The sequence below is a fragment of the Lissotriton vulgaris genome, chromosome 4_1 (assembly GCF_964263255.1).
Source record: "Lissotriton vulgaris chromosome 4_1, aLisVul1.2, whole genome shotgun sequence".
Classification (NCBI taxonomy): Eukaryota; Metazoa; Chordata; class Amphibia; order Caudata; family Salamandridae; genus Lissotriton; species Lissotriton vulgaris.
In genome coordinates this window covers 714595882-714611440 of record NC_141691.1, presented here as the reverse complement: position 1 = coordinate 714611440, position 15559 = coordinate 714595882, and positions in this window count along the sequence as shown.

The window sequence follows — 15559 nt, the reverse complement described above, 5'->3', positions numbered from 1 at the left end:
TGGTGGCAAAGGAGAGTTAGGGCCTAGCTGCAGAGCGCGTGCGGAGTGATTTTGGAAATTTGCCTGACAATTTCTAAGGCCCCATTTTTGTAGGTTTGCTTTTTGGCTGTTTGGGGGTCTTCCACTTCTTTCCGCCTGGGTTGACGGGTCTGGGGCCATTGCTGGGAAGGTCTAATACCAGATAAATGTGTTTTGGATAAAATACATGGTGAAAAAGTTTTTCACTTTTTGTAGTTTTCGCTCTCTTTCATGTTTTTGGGGGCCTGTTTGGGGGGGTTCCGCGTGTTTGGGCATGGGTTTTGGGGTCTTAGAGCACTGCTGGGTATGTATAGTTTTGATTGCAAGAGGTTTGATGCAAATTCATGGTGGCAAAGGGGAGTTAGGGCCTAGCTGCAGGGCTCGCGTGGGGTGATTTTGGAAATTTGCCTGAAAATTTCTAAGTCCCCATTTTTGTAGTTTGGTTTTTGGCTGTTTGGGGGTCTTCCACTTCTTTCCACCTGGATTGACGGGTCTGGGGCCATTGCTGGGAAGGTCTAACACTGGATAAAAGTGTTTTGGATAAAATACATGGTGAACATTTTTTTTCACTTTTTATAGTTTTTGTTTTTTTTTGTGTTTTTGGGGGCCTGTTTGGGGAGGTTCCTGGTGTTTGGGGTGGGTTTTAGGGTCTTGGAACACTGCTGTGCATGGATACTTTTGATTGCAAAAGATTTGAAGCAAATCCATGGTGGCAAAGGGAAGTTAGGGCCTAGCTGCAGAGCGCGCATGGAGTGATTATGGAAATTTGCCTGACAATTTCTAAGTCCCCATTTTTGTAGTTTGTTTTTTGGCTGTTTGGGGGTCTTCCACTTCTTTCCGCCTGGGTTGATTGGTCTGGGGCCAATGCTGGGAAGGTCTAATACCGGATAAAAGTGTTTTGGATAAAATACATGGTGAAAAAGTTTTTCACTTTTTATAGTTTTCTTCCGTGTTTTTGGGGCCTGTTTGCGGGGGTTCCTGGTGTTTGGGGGTGGGTTTGGGGGTCTTGGAGCACTGCTGGGCATGGATACTTTTGATTGCAAGAGGTTTGAAGCAAATCCATGGTGGCAAAGGGAAGTTAGGGCCTAGCTGCAGAGCCCGCATGGAGTGATTCTGGAAATTTGCCAGACAATTTCTAAGTCCCCATTTTTGTAGTTTTGCTTTTTGGCTATTTGGGGGTCTTCCACTTCTTTCCGCCTGGGTTGACGGGTTTGGGGCCATTGCTGGGAAGGTCTAATAACAGATAAATGTGTTTTGGATAAAATACATGGTGAAAAAGTTTTTCACTTTTTATAGTTTTCGCTCTCTTTCATGTTTTTGGGGGCCTGTTTGGGGGGGTTCCGGGTGTTTGGGAATGGGTTTTGAGGTCTTAGAGCACTGCTGGGTATGGATACTTTTGATTGCAAGAGGTTTGATGCAAATTCATGGTGGCACAAGGGTGTTAGGGCCTAGCTGCAGGGCGCCCGTGGAGTGATTTTGGAAATTTGCCTGAAAATTTCTAAGTCCCCATCTTTCTAGTTTTAGTTTTTGGCTGTTTGGGGGTCTTCCACTTCTTTCCGCCTGGATTGACGGGTCTGGGGCCATTGCTGGGAAGGTCTAATACTGGATAAAAGTGTTTTGGATAAAATACATGGTGAAAAAGTTGTTCACTTTTTATAGTTTTTGCTCTCTTTCGTGTTTTGGGGTGCCTGTTTGGGGGGGTTCTTGGTGTTTGGGCGTGGGTTTTGGGGTCTTGGAGCACTGCTGGGCATGGATACTTTTGATTGCAAGAGGTTTGAAGCAAATCCATGGTGGCAAAGTGGAGTTAGGGCCTAGCTGCAGAGGGCTCATGGAGTGATTTTGGAAATTTGCCTGACAATTTCCAAGTCCTCATTTTTGTAGTTTGGATTTTTGGCTGTTTGGGGGGTTTCCACTTCTTTCCGCCTGGGTTGACGGGTCTGGGGCCATTGCTAGGAAGGTCTAATACCAGATAAATGTGTTTTGGATAAAATACAGGGTGAAAAAGTTTTTCAATTTTTGTAGTTTTCGCTCTCTTTTGTGTTTTTGGGGGCCTGTTTGGGGGTGGGTTTAGGGGTCTTGGAGCACTGCTGGGTATGGATACTTTTGATTGCAAGAGGTTTGAATCAAATTCATGGTGGCAAAGGGGAGTTAGGGCCTAGCTGCAGAGCGCGCATGGAGTGATTTTGGAAATTTGCCTGAAAATTTTTAAGTCCCCATTTTTGTAGTTTGGTTTTTGGCTGTTTGGGGGTCTTCCACTTCTTTCCGCCTGGATTGACGGGTCTGGGGCCATTGCTGGGAAGGTCTAACACTGGATAAAAGTGTTTTGGATAAAATACATGGTGAAAAAGTTTTTTCACTTTTTATAGTTTTTGCTTTTTTCTGTGTTTTTGGGGGCCTGTTTGGGGAGGTTCCTGGTGTTTGGGGTGGGTTTTGGGGTCTTGGAACACTGCTGGGCATGGATACCTTTGATTGCAAGAGGTTTGAAGCAAATCCATGGTGGCAAAGGGGCGTTAGGGCCTAGCTGCAGAGCGCGCATGGAGTGATTTTGGAAATTTGCCTGACAATTTCTAAGTCCCCATTTTTGTAGGTTTGCTTTTTGGCTGTTTGGGGGTCTTCCACTTCTTTCCACCTGGGTTGATGGGTCTGGAGCCATTGCTGGGAAGGTATAATACCGGATAAAAGTGTTTTGGATGAAATTCATGGTGAAAAAGTTTTTCACTTTTTTTCATTTTCGCTCTCTTTGTGTTTTGGGGGGCCTGTTTGGGGGGGTTCCTGGTGTTTGGGGTGGGTTTTGGGTTCTTGGAGCACTGAGTGGCATGGATACTTTTGATTGCAAGAGGTTTGAAGCAAATCCATGGTGGCAAAGGGGAGTTAGGGCCTAGCTGCAGAGCACGCATGGAGTGATTTTTGAAATTTGCCTGACAATTTCTAAGTCCCCATTTTTGTAGGTTTGCTTTTTGGCTGTTTGGGGGTCTTCCACTTCTTTCCGCCTTGGTTGACGGGCCTGGGGCCATTGCTGGGAAGGTCTAATACCGGATAAAAGTGTTTTGGATAAAATTTATGGTAAAAAGTTTTTCACTTTTTATACTTTTCGCTCTCTTTCATGTTATTGGGTGCCTGTTTGGGGGTGGGTTTTGGGGTCTTGGAGCACTGCTGGGTACGGATACTTTTGATTGCAAGAGGTTTGAAGCAAATCCATGGTGGCAAAGGGGAGTTAGGGCCTAGCTGCGGAGCGCACGTGGAGTGATTTTGGAAATTTGCCTGAAAATTTCTAAGTCCCCATTTTTGTAGTTTTGCTTTTTGGCTGTTTGTGGGTCTTCCACTTCTTTCCGCCTGGGTTGACGGGCCTGGGGCCAATGCTGGGAAGGTCTAATACCGGATAAAATTGTTTTGTATAAAATACCTGGTGAAATTTATTTTCACTTTGTATAGTCTTCTCTCTCTTTGGTGTTTTTGGGGGCCTGTTTGGGAGGTTCTTGGTGTTTGGGGTGGGTTTTGGGTTCTTGGAGCACTGAGGGGCATGGATACTTTTGATTGCAAGAGGTTTGAAGCAAATCCATGGTGGCAAAGGGGAGTTAGGGCCTAGCTGCAGAGCACGCATGGAGTGATTTTGGAAATTTGCCTGACAATTTCTAAGGCCCCATTTTTGTAGGTTTGCTTTTTGGCTGTTTGGGGGTCTTCCACTTCTTTCCGCCTGGGTTGACGGGTCTGGGGCCATTGCTGGGAAGGTCTAATACCAGATAAATGTGTTTTGGATAAAATACATGGTGAAAAAGTTTTTCACTTTTTGTAGTTTTCGCTCTCCTTCATGTTTTTGGGGGCCTGTTTGCTGGGGTTCCGGGTGTTTTGGAATGGGTTTTGGGGTCTTAGAGCACTGCTGGGTATGGATACTTTTGATTGCAAGAGGTTTGATGCAAATTCATGGTGGCAAAGGGGAGTTAGGGCCTAGCTGCAGGGCGCGCGTGGAGTGATTTTGGAAATTTGCCTGAAAATGTCAAAGTCCCCATTTTTGTAGTTTGGTTTTTGGCTGTTTGGGGGTCTTCCACTTCTTTCCGCCTGGATTGACGGGTCTGGGGCCATTGCTGGGAAGGTCTAACACTGGATAAAAGTGTTTTGGATAAAATACATGGTGAAAAAGTTTTTTCACTTTTTATAGTTTTTGCTTTTTTCTGTGTTTTTGGGGGCCTGTTTGGGGAGGTTCCTGGTGTTTGGGGTGGGTTTTGGGGTCTTGGAACACTGCTGGGCATGGATACCTTTGATTGCAAGAGGTTTGAAGCAAATCCATGGTGGCAAAGGGGCGTTAGGGCCTAGCTGCAGAGCGCGCATGGAGTGATTTTGGAAATTTGCCTGACAATTTCTAAGTCCCCATTTTTGTAGGTTTGCTTTTTGGCTGTTTGGGGGTCTTCCACTTCTTTCCACCTGGGTTGATGGGTCTGGAGCCATTGCTGGGAAGGTATAATACCGGATAAAAGTGTTTTGGATGAAATTCATGGTGAAAAAGTTTTTCACTTTTTTTCATTTTCGCTCTCTTTGTGTTTTGGGGGGCCTGTTTGGGGGGGTTCCTGGTGTTTGGGGTGGGTTTTGGGTTCTTGGAGCACTGAGTGGCATGGATACTTTTGATTGCAAGAGGTTTGAAGCAAATCCATGGTGGCAAAGGGGAGTTAGGGCCTAGCTGCAGAGCACGCATGGAGTGATTTTTGAAATTTGCCTGACAATTTCTAAGTCCCCATTTTTGTAGGTTTGCTTTTTGGCTGTTTGGGGGTCTTCCACTTCTTTCCGCCTTGGTTGACGGGTCTGGGGCCATTGCTGGGAAGGTCTAATACCGGATAAAAGTGTTTTGGATAAAATTTATGGTAAAAAGTTTTTCACTTTTTATACTTTTCGCTCTCTTTCATGTTATTGGGTGCCTGTTTGGGGGTGGGTTTTGGGGTCTTGGAGCACTGCTGGGTACGGATACTTTTGATTGCAAGAGGTTTGAAGCAAATCCATGGTGGCAAAGGGGAGTTAGGGCCTAGCTGCGGAGCGCACGTGGAGTGATTTTGGAAATTTGCCTGAAAATTTCTAAGTCCCCATTTTTGTAGTTTTGCTTTTTGGCTGTTTGTGGGTCTTCCACTTCTTTCCGCCTGGGTTGACGGGCCTGGGGCCAATGCTGGGAAGGTCTAATACCGGATAAAATTGTTTTGTATAAAATACCTGGTGAAATTTATTTTCACTTTGTATAGTCTTCTCTCTCTTTGGTGTTTTTGGGGGCCTGTTTGGGAGGTTCTTGGTGTTTGGGGTGGGTTTTGGGTTCTTGGAGCACTGAGGGGCATGGATACTTTTGATTGCAAGAGGTTTGAAGCAAATCCATGGTGGCAAAGGGGAGTTAGGGCCTAGCTGCAGAGCACGCATGGAGTGATTTTGGAAATTTGCCTGACAATTTCTAAGGCCCCATTTTTGTAGGTTTGCTTTTTGGCTGTTTGGGGGTCTTCCACTTCTTTCCGCCTGGGTTGACGGGTCTGGGGCCATTGCTGGGAAGGTCTAATACCAGATAAATGTGTTTTGGATAAAATACATGGTGAAAAAGTTTTTCACTTTTTGTAGTTTTCGCTCTCCTTCATGTTTTTGGGGGCCTGTTTGCTGGGGTTCCGGGTGTTTGGGAATGGGTTTTGGGGTCTTAGAGCACTGCTGGGTATGGATACTTTTGATTGCAAGAGGTTTGATGCAAATTCATGGTGGCAAAGGGGAGTTAGGGCCTAGCTGCAGGGCTCGCGTGGAGTGATTTTGGAAATTTGCCTGAAAATTTCTAAGTCCCCATTTTTGTAGTTTGGTTTTTGGCTGTTTGGGGGTCTTCCACTTCTTTCCGCCTGGATTGACGGGTCTGGGGCCATTGCTGGGAAGGTCTAACACTGGATAAAAGTGTTTTGGATAAAATACATGGTGAAAAAGTTTTTTCACTTTTTATAGTTTTTGCTCTTTTTTGTGTTTTTGGGGGCCTGTTTGGGGAGGTTCCTGGTGTTTGGGGTGGGTTTTGGGGTCTTGGAACACTGCTGTGCATGGATACTTTTGATTGCAAAAGATTTGAAGCAAATCCATGGTGGCAAAGGGAAGTTAGGGCCTAGCTGCAGAGCGCGCATGGAGTGATTTTGGAAATTTGCCTGACAATTTCTAAGTCCCCATTTTTGTAGTTTGTTTTTTGGCTGTTTGGGGGTCTTCCACTTCTTTCCGCCTGGGTTGATTGGTCTGGGGCCAATGCTGGGAAGGTCTAATACCGGATAAAAGTGTTTTGGATAAAATACATGGTGAAAAAGTTTTTCACTTTTTATAGTTTTCTCTCGTGTTTTTGGGGCCTGTTTGCGGGGGTTCCTGGTGTTTGGGGGTGGGTTTGGGGGTCTTGGAGCACTGCTGGGCATGGATACTTTTGATTGCAAGAGGTTTGAAGCAAATCCATGGTGGCAAAGGGAAGTTAGGGCCTAGCTGCAGAGCCCGCATGGAGTGATTCTGGAAATTTGCCAGACAATTTCTAAGTCCCCATTTTTGTAGTTTTGCTTTTTGGCTATTTGGGGGTCTTCCACTTCTTTCCGCCTGGGTTGACGGGTTTGGGGCCATTGCTGGGAAGGTCTAATAACAGATAAATGTGTTTTGGATAAAATACATGGTGAAAAAGTTTTTCACTTTTTATAGTTTTCGCTCTCTTTCATGTTTTTGGGGGCCTGTTTGGGGGGGTTCCGGGTGTTTGGGAATGGGTTTTGAGGTCTTAGAGCACTGCTGGGTATGGATACTTTTGATTGCAAGAGGTTTGATGCAAATTCATGGTGGCACAAGGGTGTTAGGGCCTAGCTGCAGGGCGCCCGTGGAGTGATTTTGGAAATTTGCCTGAAAATTTCTAAGTCCCCATCTTTCTAGTTTTAGTTTTTGGCTGTTTGGGGGTCTTCCACTTCTTTCCGCCTGGATTGACGGGTCTGGGGCCATTGCTGGGAAGGTCTAATACTGGATAAAAGTGTTTTGGATAAAATACATGGTGAAAAAGTTGTTCACTTTTTATAGTTTTTGCTCTCTTTCGTGTTTTGGGGTGCCTGTTTGGGGGGGTTCTTGGTGTTTGGGAGTGGGTTTTGGGGTCTTGGAGCACTGCTGGGCATGGATACTTTTGATTGCAAAAGGTTTGAAGCAAATCCATGGTGGCAAAGTGGAGTTAGGGCCTAGCTGCAGAGGGCTCATGGAGTGATTTTGGAAATTTGCCTGACAATTTCCAAGTCCTCATTTTTGTAGTTTGGATTTTTGGCTGTTTGGGGGGTTTCCACTTCTTTCCGCCTGGGTTGACGGGTCTGGGGCCATTGCTAGGAAGGTCTAATACCAGATAAATGTGTTTTGGATAAAATTCAGGGTGAAAAAGTTTTTCAATTTTTGTAGTTTTCGCTCTCTTTTGTGTTTTTGGGGGCCTGTTTGGGGGTGGGTTTAGGGGTCTTGGAGCACTGCTGGGTATGGATACTTTTGATTGCAAGAGGTTTGAAGCAAATCCATGGTGGCAAAGGGAAGTTAGGGCCTAGCTGCAGAGCGCGCATGGAGTGATTTTGAAATTTGCCTGACAATTTTCTAAGTCCCCATTTTTGTAGTTTTGCTTTTTGGCTGTTTGGGGGTCTTCCACTTCTTTCCGCCTGGGTTGACAGGTCTGGGGCCATTCCTGGAATTGTCTAATACTGGATAAAAGTGGTTTGGACAAAATCTGAGGTGACATTTTTTTTGCGTTTTTGCTGACTTGCTTGTCTTTGAGGTGCTGTTTGGGGGGTTCCGGGTGTTTGGGGGGGGGGGGGGTTTGGGGTCTGGGAGCACTGCTGGCACAGTCTAATGTTGATTGCATTTGTTTTTCAGGAAATCCATGGTGGAAAAGGGGAGTTAGGGCCTAGCTGCACAGCGTGTTTGGACTGAATTGAAGGTAGTAGGCCCATTTTTGCTTTTTCCTGTTTGGGGGTGTTCTGATTTTTTGCGGGTAGCTGCAGGGGTCTTGGGCAATTGCTGGGAATGTCTAATACCGGATAAAAGTGGTTTGGACAAAATCGGAGGTGAATTGATTTTTTGCATTTTTGCTCACTTGCTTGTCTTTGAGGTGCTGTTTGGGGGGTTCTGGGTGTTTGTGGGTGGGTTTTGGGGTCTGGGAGCACTGCTGGGTATGGATACTTTTGATTGCAAGAGGTTTGAAGCAAATCCATGGTGGCAAAGGGGAGTTAGGGCCTAGCTGCAGAGCGCGCATGGAGTGATTTTGGAAATTTGCCTGACAATTTCTAAGTCCCCATTTTTTTAGGTTTGCTTTTTGGCTGTTTGGGGGTCTTCCACTTCTTTCCGCCTTGGTTGATGGGTCTGGGGCCATTGCTGGGAAGGTCTAATACCGGATAAAAGTGTTTTGGATGAAATACATGATGAAAAAGTTTTTCACTTTTTATAGTTTTCGCTCTCTTTTGTGTTTTGGGGGGCCTGTTTGGGGGGGTTCCTGGTGTTTGGGGTGGGTTTTGGGTTCTTGGAGCACTGAGGGGCATGGATACTTTTGATTGCAAGAGGTTTGAAGCAAATCCATGGTGGCAAAGGGGAGTTAGGGCCTAGCTGCAGAGCGCGCATGGAGTGATTTTGGAAATTTGCCTGACAATATCTAAGTCCCCATTTTTGTAGTTTTGCTTTTTGGCTGTTTGGGGGTCTTCCACTTCTTTCTGCCTGGGTTGACGGGTCTGGGGCCATTGCTGGGAAGGTCTAATACCAGATAAAGGTGTAATGGATAAAATACATGGTGAAATAGTTTTTCACTTTTTGTAGTTTTCGCTCTCTTTTGTGTTTTTGGGGGCCTGTTTGGGGAGGTTCCTGGTGTTTGGGGTGGGTTTTGGGGTCTTGGAACACTGCTGGGCATGGATACTTTTGATTGCAAGAGGTTTGAAGCAAATCCATGGTGGCAAAGGGGAGTTAGGGCCTAGCTGCGGAGCGTGCATAGAGTGATTTTGGAAATTTGCCTGACAACTTCTAAGTCCCCATTTTTGTAGGTTTGCTTTTTGGCTGTTTGGGGGTCTTCCACTTCTTTCCACCTGGGTTGATGGGTCTCGAGCCATTGCTGGGAAGGTCTAATACCGGATAAAAGTGTTTTGGATAAAATACATTGTGAAAAAGTTTTTCACTTTTGTAGTTTTCGCTCTCTTTCGTGTTTTTGGGGCCTGTTTGGGGGGGTTACTGATGTTTGAGGTGGGTTTTGGGGTCTTGGAGCACTGCTGGGCATGGATACTTTTGATTGCAAGAGGTTTGAAGCAAATCCATGGTGGCAAAGGGAAGTTAGGGCCTAGCTGCAGAGCGCGCATGGAGTGATTTTGGAAATTTGCCTGACAATTTCTAAGTCCCCATTTTTGTAGTTTTGCTTTTTGGCTGTTTGAGGGTCTTCCACTTCTTTCCGCCTGGGTTGATGGGTCTGGGGCCATTGCTGGGAAGGTCTAATACCAGATAAAGGTGTTTTGGATAAAATACATGAGGAAAAAGTTTTTAACTTTTTGTAGTTTTCGCTCTCTTTTTCGTTTTGGGGGCCTGTTTGGGGGGTTTCCTGGTGTTTGGGGTGGGTTTTGGGGTCCTGGAGCACTGCTGGGCATGGATACCTTTGATTGCAAGAGGTTTGAAGCAAATCCATGGTGGCAAAGGGGCGTTAGGGCCTAGCTGCAGAGCGCGCATGGAGTGATTTTGGAAATTTGCCTGACAATTTCTAAGTCCCCATTTTTGTAGGTTTGCTTTTTGGCTGTTTGGGGGTCTTCCACTTCTTTCCACCTGGGTTGACGGGTCTGGAGCCATTGCTGGGAAGGTCTAATACCGGATAAAAGTGTTTTGGATAAACTACATTGTGAAAAAGTTTTTCACTTTTTGTAGTTTTCGCACTCTTTCATGTTTTTGGGGCCTGTTTGGGGGGGTTCCTGGTGTTTGGGGGTGGGTTCTGGGGTCTTGGAGCACTGCTGTGCATGGATACTTTTGATTGCAAGAGGTTTGAAGCAAATCCATGGTGGCAAAGGGGAGTTAGGGCCTAGCTGCAGAGCGCACGTGGAGTGATTTTGGAAATTTGCCTGAAAATTTCTAAGTCCCCATTTTTGTAGTTTGGTTTTTGGCTGTTTGGGGGTCTTCCACTTCTTTCCGCCTGGGTTGACGGGTCTGGGGCCATTCCTGGAAATGTCTAATACCGGATAAAAGTAGTTTGGACAAAATCCGAGGTGACATTTTTTCTGCATTTTTGCTGACTTGCTTGTCTTTGAGGTGCTGTTTGGGGGGTTCAGGGTGTTTCGGGGTGGGTTTTGGGGTCTGGGAGCACTGCTGGGTATGGATACTTTTGATTGCAAGAGGTTTGAAGCAAATCCATGGTGGCAAAGGGGAGTTAGGGCCTAGCTGCAGAGCGCGCGTGGAGTGATTTTGGAAATTTGCATGAAAATTTCTAAGTCCCCATTTTTGTAGTTTTGCTTTTTGGCTGTTTGGGGGTCTTCCACTTCTTTCCGCCTTGGTTGACGGGTCTGGGGCCTTTGCTGGGAAGGTTTAATACCGGATAAAAGTGTTTTGGATAAAATACATGGTGAAAAAGTGTTTTACTTTTTATAGTTTTCGCGCTCTTTCTTGTTTTTGGGGGCCTGTTTGGGGATGTTCCTGGTGTTTGCGGGTGGGTTCTGGGGTCTTGGAGCACTGCTGGGCATGGATACTTTTGATTGCAAGAGGTTTGAAGCAAATCCATGGTGGCAAAGGGAAGTTAGGGCCTAGCGGCAGAGCGCGCATGGAGTGATTTTGGAAATTTGCCTGACAATTTTCTAAGTCCCCATTTTTGTAGTTTTGCTTTTTGGCTGTTTGGGGGTCTTCCACTTCTTTCCGCCTGGGTTGACAGGTCTGGGGCCATTCCTGGAAATGTGTAATACCGGATAAAAGTGGTTTGGACAAAATCTGAGGTGAAATTTTTTTTGCATTTTTACTGACTTGCTTGTCTTTAAGGTGCTGTTTGGGGGGTTCCGGGTGTTTGGGGGGGGGTTGGGGTCTGGGAGCACTGCTGGCACAGTCTAATGTTGATTGCATTTGTTTTTCAGGAAATCCATGGTGGAAAAGGGGAGTTAAGGCCTAGCTGCACAGCGTGTTTGGACTGAATTGAAGGTAGTAGGCCCATTTTTGCTTTTTCCTGTTTGGGGGTGTTCTGCTTTTTTACGGGTAGCTGCAGGGGTCTTGGGCAATTGCTGGGAATGTCTAATACCGGATAAAAGTGGTTTGGACAAAATCGGAGGTGAATTGTTTTTTTGCATTTTTGCTCACTTGCTTGACTTTGAGGTGCTGTTTGGTGGGTTCTGGGTGTTTGTGGGTGGGTTTTGGGGTCTGGGAGCACTGCTGGGTATGGATACTTTTGATTGCAAGAGGTTTGAAGCAAATCCATGGTGGCAAAGGGGAGTTAGGGCCTAGCTGCAGAGCGCGCATGGAGTGATTTTGGAAATTTGCCTGACAATTTCTATGTCCCCATTTTTGTAGTTTTGCTTTTTGGGTATTTGGGGGTCTTCCACTTCTTTCCACCTGGGTTGACGGGTCTGGGGCCTTTGCTGGGAAGTTCTAATACCAGATAAATGTGTTTTGGATAAAATACATGGTGAAAAAGATTTTCACTTTTTGTAGTTTTCGCTCTCTTTCATGTTTTTGGGGGCCTGTTTGGGGGGGTTCCGGGTGTTTGGGAATGGGTTTTGGGGTCTTAGAGCACTGCTGGGTATGGATACTTTTGATTGCAAGAGGTTTGATGCAAATTCATGGTGGCAAAGGGGAGTTAGGGCCTAGCTGCAGGGCGCGCGTGGAGTGATTTTGGAAATTTGCCTGAAAATGTCTAAGTCCCCATTTTTGCAGTTTGGTTTTTGGCTGTTTGGGGGTCTTCCACTTCTTTCCGCCTGGGTTGACGGGTCTGGGGCCATTGCTGGGAAGGTCTAACACTGGATAAAAGTGTTTTGGATAAAATACATGGTGAAAAAGTTTTTTTCACTTTTTATAGTTTTTGCTCTTTTTTGTGTTTTTGGGCTCCTGTTTGGGGAGGTTCCTGGTGTTTGGGGTGGGTTTTGGGGTCTTGGAACACTGCTGGGCATGGATTCTTTTGATTGCAAGAGATTTGAAGCAAATCCATGGTGGCAAAGGGGAGTTAGGGCCTAGCTGCAGAGCGCGCATGGAGTGATTTTGGAAATTTGCCTGAAAATTTCTAAGTTCCCATTTTTCTAGTTTGGTTTTTGGCTGTTTGGGGGTCTTCCACTTCTTTCCGCCTGGATTGACGGGTCTGGGGCCATTGCTGGGAAGGTCTAATACTGGATAAAAGTGTTTTGGATAAAATACATGGTGAAAAAGTTGTTCACTTTTTATAGTTTTTGCTCTCTTTCGTGTTTTGAGGGGCCTGTTTGGGGGGCTTCTTGGTGTTTGGGCGTGGGTTTTGGGGTCTTGGAGCACTGCTGGGCATGGATACTTTTGATTGCAAGAGGTTTGAAGCAAATCCATGGTGGCAAAGTGGAGTTAGGGCCTAGCTGCAGAGCGCTCATGGAGTGATTTTGGAAATTTGCCTGACAATTTCTAAGTTCTCATTTTTGTAGTTTTGATTTTTGGCTGTTTGGGCGTTTTCCACTTCTTTCCGCCTGGGTTGACGGGTCTGGTGCCATTGCTAGGAAGGTCTAATACCAGATAAATGTGTTTTGGATAAAATACAGGGTGAAAAAGTTTTTCACTTTTTGTAGTTTTCGCTCTCTATTGTGTTTTTGGGGGCCTGTTTGGGGGTGGGTTTAGGGGTCTTGGAGCACTGCTGGGTATGGATACTTTTGATTGCACGAGGTTTGAAGAAAATCCATGGTGGCAAAGGGGCGTTAGGGCCTAGCTGCAGAGCGCGCGTGGAGTGATTTTGGAAATTTGCCTGAAAATTTCTAAGTCCCCATTTTTGTAGTTTGGTTTTTGGCTGTTTGGGGGTCTTCCACTTCTTTCCGCCTGGGTTGATGGGTCTGGGGCCATTGCTGGGAAGGTCTAATACCAGATAAAAGTGTTTTGGATAAAATACATGGTGAAATAGTTTTTCACTTTTTGTAGTTTTCGCTCTCTTTTGTGTTTCTGGGGGCCTGTTTGGGGAGGTTCCTGGTGTTTGGGGTGGGTTTTGGGGTCTTGGAACACTGCTGGGCCTGGATACTTTTGATTGCAAGAGGTTTGAAGCAAATCCATGGTGGCAAAGGGAAGTTAGGGCCTAGCTGCAGAGCGCGCATGGAGTGATTTTGGAAATTTGCCTGAAAATTTCTAAGTCCCCATTTTTGTAGTTTTGCTTTTTGGCTGTTTGGGGGTCTTCCACTTCTTTCCGCCTTGGTTGACGGGTCTGGGGCCATTGCTGGGAAGGTTTAATACCGGATAAAAGTGTTTTGGATAAAATACATGGTGAAAAAGTTTTTTACTTTTTATAGTTTTCGCACTCTTTCTTGTTTTTGGGGGCCTGTTTGGGGGGGTTCCTGGTGTTTGGGGGTGGGTTTTGGAGTCTTGGAGCACTGCTGGGCATGGATACTTTCGATTGCAAGAGGTTTGAAGCAAATCCATGGTGGCAAAGGGAAGTTAGGTTCTAGCTGCAGAGTGCGCATGGAGTGATTTTGGAAATTTGCCTGACAATTTCTAAGTCCCCGTTTTGGTAATTTGGGGTTCTTCCACTTCTTTCCGCCTGGATTGACGGGTCTGGGGCCATTGCTGGGAAGGTCTAATACTGGATAAAAGTGTTTTGGATAAAATACATGGTGAAAAAGTTGTTCACTTTTTATAGTTTTTGCTCGCTCTCGTGTTTTGGGGGCCTGTTTGGGGGGGTTCTTGGTGTTTGGGCGTTGGTTTTGGGGTCTTGGAGCACTGCTGGGCATGGATACCTTTGATTGCAAGAGGTTTGAAGCAAATCCATGGTGGCAAAGTGGAAATAGGGCCTAGCTGCAGAGCGCTCATGGAGTGATTTTGGAAATTTGCCTGACAATTTCTAAGTCCTCATTTTTTTAGTTTTGATTTTTGGCTGTTTGGGGGTTTTCCACTTCTTTCCGCCTGGGTTGACAGGCCTGGGGCCATTGCTAGGAAGGTCTAATACCAGATAAATGTGTTTTGGATAAAATACAGGGTGAAAAAGTTTTTCACTTTTTGTAGTTTTCGCTCTCTTTTGTGTTTTTGGGGCCTGTTTGGGGGTGGGTTTAGGGGTCTTGGAGCACTGCTGGGTATGGATACTTTTGATTGCAAGAGGTTTGAAGCAAATCCATGGTGGCAAAGGGGAGTTAGGGCCTAGCTGCAGAGCGCGCGTGGAGTGATTTTGGAAATTTGCATGAAAATGTCTAAGTCCCCATTTTTGTAGTTTTGCTTTTTGGCTGTTTGGGGGTCTTCCACTTCTTTCCGCATTGGTTGACGGGTCTGGGGCCTTTGCTGGGAAGGTTTAATACCGGATAAAAGTGTTTTGGATAAAATACATGGTGAAAAAGTGTTTTACTTTTTATAGTTTTCGCGCTCTTTCTTGTTTTTGGGGGCCTGTTTGGGGATGTTCCTGGTGTTTGGGGGTGGGTTCTGGGGTCTTGGAGCACTGCTGGGCATGGATACTTTTGATTGCAAGAGGTTTGAAGCAAATCCATGGTGGCAAAGGGAAGTTAGGGCCTAGCGGCAGAGCGCGCATGGAGTGATTTTGGAAATTTGCCTGACAATTTTCTAAGTCCCCATTTTTGTAGTTTTGCTTTTTGGCTGTTTGGGGGTCTTCCACTTCTTTCCGCCTGGGTTGACAGGTCTGGGGCCATTCCTGGAAATGTCTAATACCGGATAAAAGTGGTTTGGACAAAATCTGAGGTTAAATTTTTTTTGCATTTTTACTGACTTGCTTGTCTTTGAGGTGCTGTTTGGGGGGTTCCGGGTGTTTGGGGGGGGTTGGGGTCTGGGAGCACTGCTGGCACAGTCTAATGTTGATTGCATTTGTTTTTCAGGAAATCCATGGTGGAAAAGGGGAGTTAAGGCCTAGCTGCACAGCGTGTTTGGACTGAATTGAAGGTAGTAGGCCCATTTTTGCTTTTTCCTGTTTGGGGGTGTTCTGCTTTTTTGCGGGTAGCTGCAGGGGTCTTGGGCAATTGCTGGGAATGTCTAATACCGGATAAGAGTGGTTTGGACAAAATCGGAGGTGAATTGTTTTTTTGCATTTTTGCTCACTTGCTTGACTTTGAGTTGCTGTTTGGTGGGTTCTGGGTGTTTGTGGGTGGGTTTTGGGGTCTGGGAGCACTGCTGGGTATGGATACTTTTGATTGCAAGAGGTTTGAAGCAAATTCATGGTGGCAAAGGGGAGTTAGGACCTAGCTGCAGGGCGCGCGTGGAGTGATTTTGGAAATTTGCCTGAAAATGTCTAAGTCCCCATTTTTTGTAGTTTGGTTTTTGGCTGTTTGGGGGTCTTCCACTTCTTTCCGCCTGGGTTGACGGGTCTGGGGCCATTGCTGGGAAGGTCTAACACTGGATAAAAGTGTTTTGGATAAAATACATGGTGAAAAAGTTTTTTCACTTTTTATAGTTTTTGCTCTTTTTTGTGTTTTTGGGCTCC